Below are 14979 nucleotides of genomic sequence, written 5' to 3'. Positions count from 1 at the left end.
TCAGATGGAGGAGAAGCAGATGATTGAAGACCCTCCAGGTCATTGACTGGACTTTAGCTTTTACTCTGAGTAAAGTGGAGAGCTGATGTAGCATTTTGAGAAGAGATGTGACATGACTTAGATTTTTAAAATATTATTATTCTACTGTGTTAACAAAGTTTGTAGGAGGGAGGAAACTAAACTTGAAGCAGAGAGACCTGTTAGAAGACTCTTGCAATGAAAAATGAGAGATGTTAGTGGTCAGATTCTGGATACACTATAGAAGTAGAGTCAAAATGATGTGCTGCTGGATTTTATGTATGGATGTATTTGTTTCTATTGCTTCTATAATTAATCACCACAAACTTAATGGCTTAAAACAACACAAGTTTATTTTCTCACAATTCTGGAGAGCAGAAGTCTGAAATGGTTTCATTAGGCCAAAACCAAGGTGACTGCTAGTCTGTGCTCTTGTCAAAGGCTGTAGGGGAAAATCCATCTCCTTGTCATTTCCTGCTTTTGAAGCTGCACTCCTTGTATTACTTGGCTTATGGCCCCTTCCTCCATGTTCAAAGCCAGCAGTGTAACATCTTCAAATCACTCTCTGTTTCCCTTAATGACATAGCCTTCAGTCCCTCTGATCTGCTTCCCTCTTATAAGGACCCCTAGGGTTATATCAATTCCACTTGGATTATCCAGAGTAATATCCCCATCTTAAAATCCTCATCTCAGTCACATCTGCAAAGTCCATTTGGCCATACAAGGTAGCATTCACAGGTCCCAGGAGTTAGGACATGGACATCTTGGGGTAGGGGCAGGGGTACATTACTCAGCCTATCAATATGGATTTGAGAGAAAGAGAAGATTTGAGAAGGACTTTAAGTTTTGGCCTGAATAGCTAGAGGAATGGAGTTACTTAACTAAGAAGGAGGAGAATTCAGGAGCACGTCTACGAGTAAAGACCAGGACAGGTTGAGTCATGATACGTATTGTTCATAGCCCTTCCACCTTCAAAGACAGTGATGTTTTGTCAAATCCTTCTCTTGCTTTGAATATCTCTGACTTCTTCTGTCTTCCTCTTCAGCTGCCAGCCTGAGAAAGCTCTCTACTTTTAAAAATCTAATGTGATTTGAGCAGGTCCACTTGGATAACATGGGAGTGACATTGGGGCTGGGGAAATGAAAGTGTGACAGTCATGGGGGACATGTTAAAATTCTGACTACCGCAACATCCAAGTGTAGACGTCAGATGAGGCATCGGATATATGAGTCTGGACATCAGGAGTGTGGTGTGGGCTAGATTTGGGAGACAATGTTTAAAGTCCTGCTGGTTTTCTTCCCCATATACTCCTTAAGCAGTTGGGAGTGAGCTGCTAAATGACACTCAGCCAAGGGCATGAATGGAGCTATTGACACAAGGTCAAAGTACCTAAAAGAAACATTTCAATGACTCACTTAATCAGGTGGATCCTATTGAAATGTCAGGCTTGCAGTGATAAGGACTTTTCTTTCTAGAATGTTTGGTTACCATTATTTATAAGAAATCTACTTCAACCTCAGTGGAAGTCTGTGGCTGCTTCCTAGAATGTTCATTTGTTCCCTCCTAAATGGTGTCCACTATTCTTACCAACTTTAAATTGGTCTGTGTCAAAGAAAAATTACTTTCAATATCTTTTATTCCAAGAGAATAGTTATCAGATCTATTGCTAAATTCAGCATCCACAGGAGCAGAAACCAGGCTACTCAGGGAGAGCTATATTGAGCATGTCTTCTGAATGGAGTCATAAGTAGTTAGCAAGAAAGCACTAGGATTATATCACTCATCATCTGGTGAATTAATTAACCTGAGGCTTGACTAATGGGAAGCTATTTTGCTGTTAAGGGTGATTAATTAACAAATTCTCCTATTTAGGAATTAGTGCTTCTATATGCACATGTGCGTATTAAATGTATATTAATTTATCAGTGTGTATATAAATCGTACTATTAGGTACAATTATTTAAAATATTAATTTCAGCTTGCTTTAAAATCATTTAAATGATTTAGAATAAAGCCAAAGAAATTAACTTTTCCTCAAAATTTCAGAAGCAAATGAATGGTCCCTATGGCTCTGTTAAAATGATAGCCAACAGAAAAAATAAATGGAGCCAGGTGACTCTTATTGAAATTATTTAGGCTCAGTGTTAGAGGACACAAGAAAAAAGAACTGTAGAAGCAACTGTGATCCACGCTTTTGTCATATAACATACTCTCCATCTAAGCAATGGGAACTAGATGGGTGGGACTGGGGAGAGGGAGGATATTGTGACTAGCTGCCAGATCCTTTCTGGTATGTTTAGTTCAGCTTGAATTAGGAAGAAAGGAGAAATGAGGAATGTCTTGTGTTTTAGGAACAATGCCTATTGTTGAATCAGATGTTAAGATTGACATTAACAAATTTAATAACATTGAGAAATCCAAAGAGAGGAGATTACTTAGATAATAATGAATCAGAAACTTCTGTTCAAGGTAAGCAGAATATTTGGCCTGGTAGTAATTGTGGGGGATTAGTGTAAACGGAGGAAAATTAGCTATTTCCTAGTATTTGAAGGATTGTCCTTCTGAAAACAAGGAAAAGATATGTTCAGAATTATCTGAAAGGGTATGACTAGAATAAGTGGTTGGAAATTAAGAGCATCGAACGTATTTGTGATTGATGCAAGAAAGGCCTTTGTAAAGAAAAAAATCATAGTTTTGTAACTTAAAATATTTAAGCAAAAGCTAGGACACCACTGGTAGGGAATGTTTGTACTTTGTGCTATATAAAGTAGCTTGATCCAACTCTTAGATTCTGTGAGTTTATGAAATAAGCTAGTTTTATTATGTACTTGATCTCATTACATCTAACACTTCAAGTCTCCAAAGTAGCAAGGGTCAATGTGTTAGTAGTTAAAAGTTATTAAAACTGTTTTTGAAGATCAGTCTAGCTATCTATTTAAACATGATATCCCATGTCAGCGATGCCTAGTTTTCCCCCAAAACTATTCTCCCTTTCTCTCAAAGTAATGGAATCCCGGAATTTTAGCTGGTCACATAAATACTCAAAATAGACTTTACTTCACCGCTCCCCTTGCAGAGAGCTTTGGCCAAAGGATTGTAAGAGAAAGTGTCATGTGGCAATTTTTCTAAACCTTTCTGAGAGACAGCTTGTTTGTACCCAATGTTAATTTATTTCTTCCTTTAGTCCTTCTTCCTGCCAGTGTGATATGTGCAGATGGAGAGATCTCTTGGATCCTGAGTTGTACTGGGAATGGAGATCATCCCTGATGAAGGCACAAGATAGCAGGAACCCGAATCTTTGAAAGCTTTATGGAGCAAAACTTGACTGCCTGTGTCCAGAATTTGTCTTGAGAGAAATAAATTCTGTTTTTATACTACTGCTATTTGTCTGTGATGCTCACAGCAAAACTGTATACTAACACACACACACATATATTTCTGTATAATTGACCTACAGCTATTTCTTAGAGCAATTCCTAACTGATAATAGGAATTAATCATACAAACTACACCAAACAAACGAAATCCACTGCCATTGAGTCAATTCTGAGTATAGCGACCATTGACGACAGTGTAGAACTGCCCCATAGGCTTTCCAAGGCTATAAACCTACACAGAGCGGCTGGGGGGTTCAAACCCTCAACCTTTAGGTTAGCAGTCAAGCGCTGTAACCACTGTGCAACCGGGGCTCCATATACAAGGTAAAGACAATGCAAAAATACCTCAATATTATATTTCTGAAATATTGCTTTTTATTGGTTTTTACACTATCCGTAAGCTAATAAATGATCTAATGATCTGAAAGCTGTACTTTATTTGCCTTTTTCACAAGCACAAAGTTAGCTGTGCAACAATTGCATCTGGCATTTTCAACCATCAGGTTATAGAGACACTTTTCCTTGGGAGAGAAACCATTTCACTGGGAGCTGAACCAACATTATGGTATCTCCAGGGTCTCAAGAACATTTTGAGGAAAGACACTACAGTTTCAACCACATATAGTAATACCTACTCTACAACACCCTCTTGGGAATCTACGACACCATGATTCAGTGACTATGCTATTTGACTAGAAAGACAATTTAGATTGTATATCATTGTGGGAAAGACTATCCTATGTTAGAATGAAGTTATTATAAAAGATTTTAAAAGGTAGTGTTTCTTTAATAAATATCCTCTTAATATCTACTATAGGTATAAAATATTTCATGTAATTGTTGTAGCATAGCCAATAGACCATGTCAAGCTTTCTAGCACTGTCCTTTAAATGAACTTTACATAAGCCCAAGAAAATATCTAAGGTGGAAAAAAAAAAAGTATATGTTATAGTTCCAGGCATGTTTGCCTAGATTCCAAGGCTGCTTCTCTAGAAAATCACCAGAATGCCTCTCTGTAGGACCCACCTTCTTTTTTCTTTGCAAGGAAGTCTTGTAATCATTTTTTACTTAGGTTAAATATGAGTTGGCATAGGCTTGAAATTCATCAAATTTTCACATGAATTCCCCAAGTATACTAAAATTTATTCATTCAAAACATTTTAAACTTTAATCTAATTTTATTTTATTAATATTTATAAAAAGATAATGGACTGGGTGCTTTATAGCAAACCCAGAATACTTAAGCTTTTTCTTTGGAGGTCATTGTTGAATGCTAGAGTTTGGAGTGTCTATCAGAGGTACATGGAGGAGATTTTTTTTTTTTCTTCCAAAATACGTGCACTCAGGCTCCACACAAGATTTGTTGAATGAAAACCACAGAGTGATATTCCAACAAATTTCTCCAGATGCTTCTAATGGGCCCACCCACGTTAAGAGCCCCTCTTCCAAACAAACTTACATGGAGTAAAACCTTAAGCTGCCTTTCTTAGCTGAAGGTTTTAAATCACATAATGAAATAAAACCACATACAACTAGGACCCTGAAATAAGCTTCATTTGATTTTTTTTTAATGAAAAGGAAATAATGGCAAAAATGCTATGCGATATTAAGATTTAATACAAAAGTTCAACTTATGCAGATCTTTTCTATAGATGCAACCCTACCTTCTTGTCTCATGTAACTGCAGGCTAATCGGATGAGAACTGGTGTGCAACACAGTGAGCCCCAGGTGCTGTGGGGACTTAAATCATCACAGGGATTCAGAGATGCTCATTCTGTAGGAATCACTGTGAAAGCAAAAATGAATGAAAATCATTCTCAATATTTCTCAATAACAGTGAAAGCATGATTTCCTATTTTTTTTTTTTTCCTTTACTTAAGTAGATGTTTCAATTAACCAGAGTTAATTTCTCAACCATTTTGTAATTGAAATATTTATACTATATATGATGGACGTTGGGAATATGTACCTATTTGACCTTGGAAATGAATACATATTACATGTTACCTTTCTTGTGTGAAAACTAAGGAATGTTTCTCTTATTTAGCCTATGGAATGATTCACATTTGCCAAAGATTGGGATAGAAAGGATGTTTCCAATACCTTGTTCTATCTGTTTAAAGGAAACATGGTAAAGACAAAGAATCCAAGTGAGGTTATGTTTTTAATATGGCGTTAAAACATTCAGCTGTGTATCTTGACTTGCATAGCCAAAATAGAATGATGAAGAGTTAGGGATATAAACAAAGTCATTTAAAGACAACCATGTATGTATGTATGCAGGTAATTATGTATGCACTTCTGAATGTATGTGTGTATTTACTGATTTATGGTCTTCAAAGAGTTACCAAGATAATGCTATGGTCAATTCCTACTGTCTCCTTGACTAACCCCCAGCTAAAATTCTCTTGTGGTGACTTGTCCATAGAATACAGGCAATTACGAACGGAGTTACGAACAAGATCCATTCCTAAGTGGGTCTTTAAGAATTTGTAGGTAAGTTGTAACAGGTGCATATGATTCTTATTTAGCCTTACTTTAGTGCAACGAAAGGAACCCTGGTGGTTCAGTGGTTAAAGCCATCGACTGCTAACCGAAAGGTCGGCAGTTCAAAACCACTAGCGGCTCTGCAGAGGAAGATGTCGCAGTCAGCTTCTGTAGAGATATATAGCCTTGGAAACCCTACGGGGTCGCTGTGAGTTGGAATCGACTTGACGGCAGTGGGCGGTGGTGGTGGTTAGTGCAAGAAAAGGCTTGAAGGCTTTTCAATGATTCAGAAGCTGCACGTGCAGCAAGTGAAGGTGATTGTGATGAAGTATTTGTTGCGAGTACCGATGGGTTCAGTTGTTTCAAAGTGGGGGCAAATTTACATAATATTAAAGAGCAAGTACGAGTTGTCCATAAGTAGGATGTTGGTAACCCAGAGACTGTCTGTAAATAAAATATATTAATGACAGTGTAGCTTGTAGTTAGTGGAGACTGAGCATTGCCAAGATGATAAGAGGAAAAGCAGTTGGAAAGCTGGGCAGCTAAGTTTGCCTTGATTGTTTTCTCTGATGTCCTCGGTAAGGGAGGACCACTGAGAATTTTCTGGACAAGAAAGACTTTTCTTCTGATGCACACATGCATTACTGGGCCCCTTCCAGTACTCTGGCCAGGTAATTCCATGACCTCTTATTGGCCTGTTGTAAGGGTTTTAGGGACTTGAGTGATTCCTTGTAGGTGGATTAGAGTAAGTAAATGCAGGAGTCCTGGTAGTGCAGTGGTTAAGCATTCGACTGCTAACCAAAAGGTTGGAAGTTTGAATCCACCTTGGGAACCAACCATATGAGGCAGTTTTACTCTGCCCTATAGGGTTGCTATTAGTCATAAATGACTCGATGGCAACAGGTTTGGTTTTGTTTTTATTTTTCGTTTAGGTGAATGCAAGGCTTCCTTTGAAGCATAAAAATAAAATATAATATAAAACATAAATAGGATATTTTATGTTAGAATTATAGGACAGCACAGTGCTAGTAAGTGATCTGTGATCATCCTGTTGAGCTTCAGTCAAGAAGAATGTTTGTTCTGTCTATACTTAAGTGAAACAATGGCTAGAAATAGATTATCTCTCTATATATTGTCATCAGACAAGCTGAGGATACCTCAGTGTTCCTCAGCCTTGCCTCTGTGGACATTTTTGGCCAGGAAATTTTTTGTTGTTGTTGTGGGGGTAGTCCTATTACAGGATGTTTAAAAGCATACCTGGCCTCTAGCCACTAGATGCCAGTAACATCCCCCCAGTTGTGACAACCAGGAAATGTCTCCTGCCATTGCCAAATGTCCCCTTGGGGACAGTCCTCATCTGAGAACCACTGGGTTACCTTATGACCAGATTGACAGAATTTTCAGGAAAGGAATTGGAGTATAATTACTGAGGTCAAAAAAAGTAGGTAGGTAGGTAGACAGACAGACAGACAGACAGACAGACAGATAGGTAGATAACACAAAAGCAACGAATTTATTTTAAAGCTTGGTAACATTTGTTGGTTGTGAATTCATTATTGTCGTGTTGTGTGCCATCCTGTTGATTCCAACTCATAGTAACTCCGTATGACAGAGTAAAACTGCCCCACAGGGTTTCCTAAGCTGTAATCTTTACCGAAGCTGCTCACCAGGTCTTTGTCCCCTGGAGTGCCTGGTAGGTTCAAACCACCCATCTTTCCTTGGAGCAGGTAGTAGGACAAACAAAATCAAACTTATAAAAATGTATTTGTTTTTAAATTGAAAGCTTTAACAATGGAGCAATGTTCTAGTCCTCCCTGTATCTAATTTGTCCCAAATTGTTAAGGATATAAGCATATGACAGGGATTTTGCTTTGTTAGTCTTAAAATATTAAGCATTTTGCCTGGTTCAAAGTATGTGGTTATTATATATTTGTTGAATTAATGAATGCTGATATTAAATCTTAAAATTTATTTTGAATTATTCTTTTCCTAGTTATCCTCACTGTTTTGGTTTAGTTTCCAAATACTTTGCTTAGAACATTGCTATACCTTCTAAATGTTTTTTTTGCTTCCAATTTCACTCCCCACTATAGTGTAGCCTAAGATTTTTTTTTTTTGAAAACTCATATTGAATCTTATCATTCTCCCAATTTAAATCCCTTATCAAAACTTTCTGCCACCAAGGGTAAAACTTAAAACCCTTGGCATTAAATATGTTTTAAAATTTTACTCTAGCCTCTGCCTCCCGTTGCTACCTCATCTCCTGCCACTCACCCATGTGCTCAGATGCACCAGCTGCACTGTCTCTCTGGCAGTTCTTGGAAGGAGTCAAGCCTTCTCGCATCTCTGTGACTATGCTCATGCGCTGACTACGCTCTGGATTACCCTCTGCCTCTTGCCTGACTTGACCGATCCTAGAATGTACACTCAGCATTTGATACTCAGTCAAATGGCCACTTAGAAGGCCACCTTTTCCTCACCTGACTGTTCTAGTTGAAGCACTTTGTCCTGTCTTTTACAGCACTTTGTTTTAATATCTAACTCCTTTATAGCACTCTCTAACAATTTTATGGCCTGCATTAAAGCCTTTATTATGCTGTATTGTAACTGTCTGTAAGTCAGATCTTCCTGGGGCCTTCCCTTTCTCATGTTTCCCTTTGGAGAATATGCAGTCAGGAAGCTTATTCTGATTGCTTCTCTCAGTGGAGACTTCGAGGTGCATTTCCAGTCCTAGACCTCTCTGCTGCTGCCAATGATCAGTGGAGGATTCCAAGTCTGGATGCTTCAAGAACCTTTCCCACTCTCTCACCTGGGTTCCATTGGGCTTCCCCATACCCATGCACCAGACTCTGGCAAACAGAAGCAGAATGACAAACTCTGGGGACAGATGATTCAAATCCTGGCTCTGCTACTTACCTGCTGTGCAACCTGGACAAGTAATCTCTCTGTGCCTCCCTTTCCTCATCTGTAAACACGTTGTTGTACAGAAAAAAGAAACTAAAATATGTAAAGCACATAAACAAAACCTGGCACACACTGAGTATGCTGTTATCATTTGCTATTATTTTATATAAAGGTGTTACTGAAAAGCAGGCTGGTTCAGAAGGGTTGAGAGTAAAAGAGCAGTTTACTAGAGGATGGCATAGAATAGTGATTAGCAGCGGGTCCAAAGATGAGCTATTTGGGATCAAAATGCAGCTCTTCCAATAACATGATTTGAAAAGGGCAATTTATCCCATTTTGCAAGTGATAACATCATAAAATTAGTGGTTATCATTATATAGGAATTGATTACTTTGAAATACATAAATGCATAATTCATGTGTTGTAGCTCACTGATTAAAGGAATAAGTGACCATGTGAATAATACTAAGATGTAGACAGATTTAAAATACTGGGCAGAGTGTTTCGATCGTCCTAATTCACTTCAGGCAGAGGAGACCGCATTGCTTTCATTTGATTTACCTTTACCCCACTGCTATTTGTCCAGAAGCATAATCAAGTTCTTGATCGTTAATTAAAACCGTACCTTGTGACCGGTAATGTTTTCCTAAATATAGTTGCAAAATACCGAGATATTTGGGGAGCTTTTTTGTATTTCTATCGTGATGCACACAACCAAATAAAAACCATGCTTCCTTGAATGTGTCCTTAACACAGCCCTGAGAGAGTCTGTGTTGGCATTTCCAAAAGTTTGCTTACAGCGTTAATGTCTGGTTCATGAGGGCGACACAGAAATACCAAAATAAACTGACTTTAATAAAGAAGAGGATTGCAACTATTGAGAACTTTCCCTGCTTGTTTTATTTGTGGGGATAAAAACCATGTACTTACTGTCATTCATCTAATAAATATTTCCGACTCTTTTATGAATAATTAGTGCAGGTGCAATCCCACGTTTAATGTCACAAGGTGACGTGAAGGAAAAATAAAACACATTTTAAGTTTCAAGTCTTCCTGCACCACATTGCTCGAATCCTCATCTGTCCACACAATAGATTAACTACCCTCTGTGCATACTATGTTTTGCTCAGACTTTAATATTCTGAAGCGGGACTGAAGCAGTCGTTATCTGTGCGGTTCCTGGTGATTTTCAAGCCCGGTACTACCCACCCAAGTGGCAGTGACACCAGCTTTCACTGAAGCCTTATTACTCTTAAAAGAGCAATTTGGTTGGTTGCACGGCTATTAGGATCACACAGGCAGCCTGAAAGCTGTCAGTACAACTGCTTCTCATCTTTTCCACACAATCCTGACATCTTTTCTCTTTTCTGCTGGACGCAGGCATTACTGTTTTTATCATTTTCAGTCAAGCTCACCAGAACGCTGAGGAATATATTCCCACTGAAAGCAAAGTGGAGAACAGAAATTGTTTTATAGCTCCTGGAGTAGCAGCAGTGTTGACTGCGTGCTGAGGAGAACGAGCTGGGTCTGTGAGAAATGTAGCTTGGCTCAGGGCTACATCAGGGAGCTAGCTGCTACTTCAGCTGCTAAAGATGGCAAAGCAACACCTACCTCAGGTTTTTCAATGATTTATGCTGTTTTCATAACCAGGAGGGAAGAGGATGTGAGAGATTTTGTGAAATTAACTTGTGGAAATGTTATCATCAGAGAAAGTGGGGAAAATTACTAGGCTTGAACTTCTCTTCATTTTGATGCTGTTGTTCTCTGGACCAACTCTGAGCAAGCTGACTCGGACCCCCTGGAAAGGAAAACCTTGGAAGGGGGGTAAGTGATGAAAGTTTTGTGTTAAATATCGAAATGGGGTAAGCAAGGCTAATTAATGGGAAGTTGAAGACAGCTAAGGATAAGAAGCTGCTGCTGTTTGAAATCAGATTTTTATTTCAGGAAAGAGGTTCTGTGTTGTAGGTGGTTAGGAAGAAGAGTTTTTCTCTCTTATTGATATAAAGATATTTTTGTAACTTTCAGTTTGCTGGGCTTTCAAAGCATTACAGTGATTGTTTCTAGCTAGGAGAAATATAGAGCCAGCTGCATGCAGCTCTAATGCAAGAGAATGTGCGTTATCCTGAGGAAGCTGCATTATTTTCAAAAGAAATGGGTCCTCAGTATGTTTGATCCCTGAATCGTTAGCAGATTTTGTGAAATGATCAGAAGGAATCCGAACAGAGGCATGTTATGAAATGTAGTGCCACCAACACCAATTTTCTGGCTGATTCTATCAGTGTTGATGTGTTAATAAAGATAAATTGCGTTAACTTTATTGAAAAAGAAACTGGCTAAACGAGAATAAAGCCTTTCAATACTTTGGAATGCTGTGATCCATTTTCTTCTGCTGCTGAAAAATCATTATGAGATGGGAGAGAATGTTTGAGACTTTGAACCTGCCTTCGGGTAAAGTTCAGTTGGTTCTGCTTCCTCTGAGTGCCATTTGATGAGACTGAGCACAAGTTATCAAGGTTTGACGTTGCGTGAATTCTGTAAGTCAAAATGATGCTGCAGAAATAAATAGTCTAAGAGAGACTTTCTGGAGAGTACGTGTGTATTGGTGGGAGAGGAGGATCTTTATGGAAGCTATCTGAGGATTTTTGCTTCGCAGAAGATTTCTTTTTACCTAATGTTTTTATCTCAGCCCTAGAAATGGTTCTGGGTTGCTCTCACCTTTGCTTTAGTGTCACTGTTACGATCTGAGGTTAAATACAAGCATGAACATTAACAAGAAGTTTTAATAATTTATCATAGCTTCTCAGCAGGGTTTTCTAAAGACTCCAGGCCTTTCAGATTGATCTTTCTGTATCTCCTTTTGTGGCACTAAAGACCTGACAAATCTTCTACCTACTATACCTTCCAGGGAAAAGTTTCAACAGGACTTAACTTAGATGGTTGGTGCAGATGGACCCAGAGGAGTGGAACTGTGAATTATCGTTGTACCTTGTAAATTATATCACCACGTTACTGTATTTCCTAGTGTTATCAATGGATTTTTTTTTTCTTGCAAACTGCAAGCTGTTATTTATGTTAGTTATGTTAGTCTGCATGGCAGTTTTTGGTGGCTTGGGAGCTAGAGTTGTTCGGTGTTATCCACCCTAGAGGATATCAGGAGTGTTAACTTATATTTCTTATATGCATTTTTTAAAGACAGTCAGTACTTATAGCATATGAAAGTTTAATCTCACATGTTAAACTTTAGCAATAGACTTTGGAGCTCTAGGTACTCATTGTGAAAGTTAGATAGTTGCCAGATTTTACAAATATTGTTAACCTACTCATAAAGTTTTATTGTGAAATACTTGCATGTGTTCATAAGCGTTTATTCATTCCACAGGGCTTTAAACAGAGATGCATAGCAATTCTTTGTAAATCAGGTCAAAAATGTTTCGTCTTTGAAAATATGACTACTTTTTTCCAGTGTACTCTATCTAGCTCAGCTAGAAATTTGCTAGCTCTGCTATATGATGATGTGACTCAGTCAAGTTCAGAAAAAGGCAATCACAGCAACGTATTTCATGGATTGTTAAAAGTATTTTAGAAAGGTCAGGCAAGGTAATGGGACAATTTAAAAGTGTTTACTGTTCTTCACTTTAAAATTATTTCCTTTTTAGTGCTCTGTTTGTCACTGTGTATGCATTGCTTAACGATTTTCCACAGATTCTGAGTTCTTGGGATGTAGCCTTACCTTGATATGCACACGTTCATGTTGTAAATATTTATTTATTCATGAACTTGGCTATTGATGGTAGATTGTAAAATACTGTTACTTTTCTTTTGGAATACTATGTAGTTTCTTTAAATATATTTGCACATTTTTTTCAAAGTTATTTTCTTTTTCAGGAGGTAGGGGTCTTTATTTACCAACTTGTAGGACACCTGGCTGGATATGTGTATGTATGGGGGTGGGAGAAGGATGAGGCTTCTTACGTTAAAACGTTATGGTCAGAGGCAAAGGGGATTAATGTTCCAAACACAAAATTTTTGAAGAAGATTGATGTAACTCCTTTTTGTGGGCTTGTTTGCTAAATATCAACCCTAATGCAAGCTTATCTTGTTACTGAACCATCTTTATGACTGATGCTCTAGTTTTAAAGATCCCAGAACAAGTTAATACTACAAAACAACAGAGCTTTCTTCTGAAGTGATTTTTGCCCCCTCTCACATTGCCTGTGTACATTTGTCTTAATCTGATTGAACAGCTGTCAACCTCCATATGGAAACCTGCCCACGATGGCCGTTTCCATTTGCGTTGTATTAGCAGGAACCACTATTCTGAGTGAAGGGGTTACTGGGGCAGGGTCACAGAGTGATAGCATCATAGCCCAGTGTATCCCTATGGCCTCTGAGAAATGGTGCAAACAGCACATGGCCAGGCAGCTCGAAACAGATCTTTCTAAGCTGACCTCTTAGAACATTTGGGGGAAAAAATGCTGATTAATGTTGGCTACCATGGGATTTTTAAGCTCATCAATGAACATGAATCTCAAATATAGGTTAGTAGGCCAGCAGGTTTTCTCTCAGGAACTTGCTTTTCTATTTAATCACAATATATGAACTCCTTAAGGAAGGTGAATGTCTCATCTGCTTAGTTCAGAGCATAGAATAGGGATCATGAGAGTTTGAGCTCATAATAGACTAACCAGAAATCCTAACCTCATTGCTGACATCATCCTCATTAGCATTGAGGAACCTAATTATTTTGCACTCAATTACCCTCACTGGGAAGAAAGTCCAAAAGATGTGTACAGCTTCATTCCAATGAGCATAATTTTATAGAGAAGTTTACATTGCAGAGGTGCATACATTAACAAAAAGAGGATTTTGAATATATATATGTATTTTTTTATTTTCTTTAATTGCAAGTTAGAATTTATGCTAGGTTTTAATATATATAAAACAAAACAAAACAAACAAACAAATCCACTGCCATCAAGTAGATTCCAATTAATAGCGACCCTATCGGACAGAGTAGAACTACCCCATAGGTTTCCAAGGAGCGGCTGGTGGAGTCAAACTACTGGCCTTTTGGTTAGCAGCCAACTTCTTAACCACCATGCCACCAGGGCTCCTTAATATGTATAGCTACTATTAAATGTGCAAATAGGAGGTATATAAGTGTAGACAGAAAACATGGGTGTAAAAGGCTGAGTAAGGATCGCACCAGGGGTACTGGTCAGAACTTTAAACACCTGACATACACTGGCCAGTCAGAGCAGTTATTCATCAACCAAAGGGAAGGGGCCAACCCTGACTGTTATGAATACCCCATCTACTCTTCTATTTGATCTTCACTCTATGTCAGCCTTCTGGAAGCATCTGTTGAGTCCATTCTACAATCTCAGTTCTGATGTAAGAGTTAAACTTTGACATCATGGTATGAGTTTATCAAAACTTTTGACTATTCGGAGGAAATTTTCACTAAAGTCTCGTATTTTCCACCTTTTTAAAATTTGAGCAGCTTCTATCCATGTCTATCTTTGCTCAAGAAAGGAAACTTCTCTAGAAGTGTTCTCCTCCCCCTCAGTAGAAGATTAGAATGTATTATGAGTGAATATTGTGTTATTTCACTTCATGGTGCATTGAAGCACTGGCATGGTACTATTCAGAGAGGACCATTTCCGATTTCACTGAAGTTGCCTGTGTAGACTCCATGTAATGTGTTGACAATTTTTCAGAAATTTGCTGAAGTATTTTTTACCTTGAAAGTTAAAAAAAAAAAAAATCTTAACTATGTGCTGATATCTACTACCTACCAGCCAATTATTAATGCTATTGCTTCTATAGTTTTTCCTAACTAAACACATTAGTAAAATATTTCCTTGATTTTGGCAAGTACTCACATAACCCAGTATCTCACATTCCACATTATTGGGTAAGAAATCAATATTTCCATGAACAAAATCTGAATCAACTTATGATTTACTCTTTGACAAACACCAAAACAACTTAAAACGTTCTGATTTGGAGACACACCTGTGTATTGTTTTGTCTTTGACATTTTTTCTGGAATGTCCCTTTACCACTACACTAGCACTGACTCCCAGGTCAAATGCCCTTCAGCTGCATGCTGAAAGTCATATTCCATCTTTTAAACAAATTTGGCCCTTATTTGGATAGGAGGCATTTGTCAATTTTTACAATGATTAT

The sequence above is a fragment of the Trichechus manatus genome, unplaced genomic scaffold (genome assembly GCF_000243295.1).
Source record: "Trichechus manatus latirostris isolate Lorelei unplaced genomic scaffold, TriManLat1.0 scaffold00012, whole genome shotgun sequence".
Lineage (NCBI taxonomy): Eukaryota > Metazoa > Chordata > Mammalia > Sirenia > Trichechidae > Trichechus > Trichechus manatus.
The sequence above is the reverse complement of the archived record's forward strand: the minus strand, read 5'-3'. Positions refer to the sequence as shown.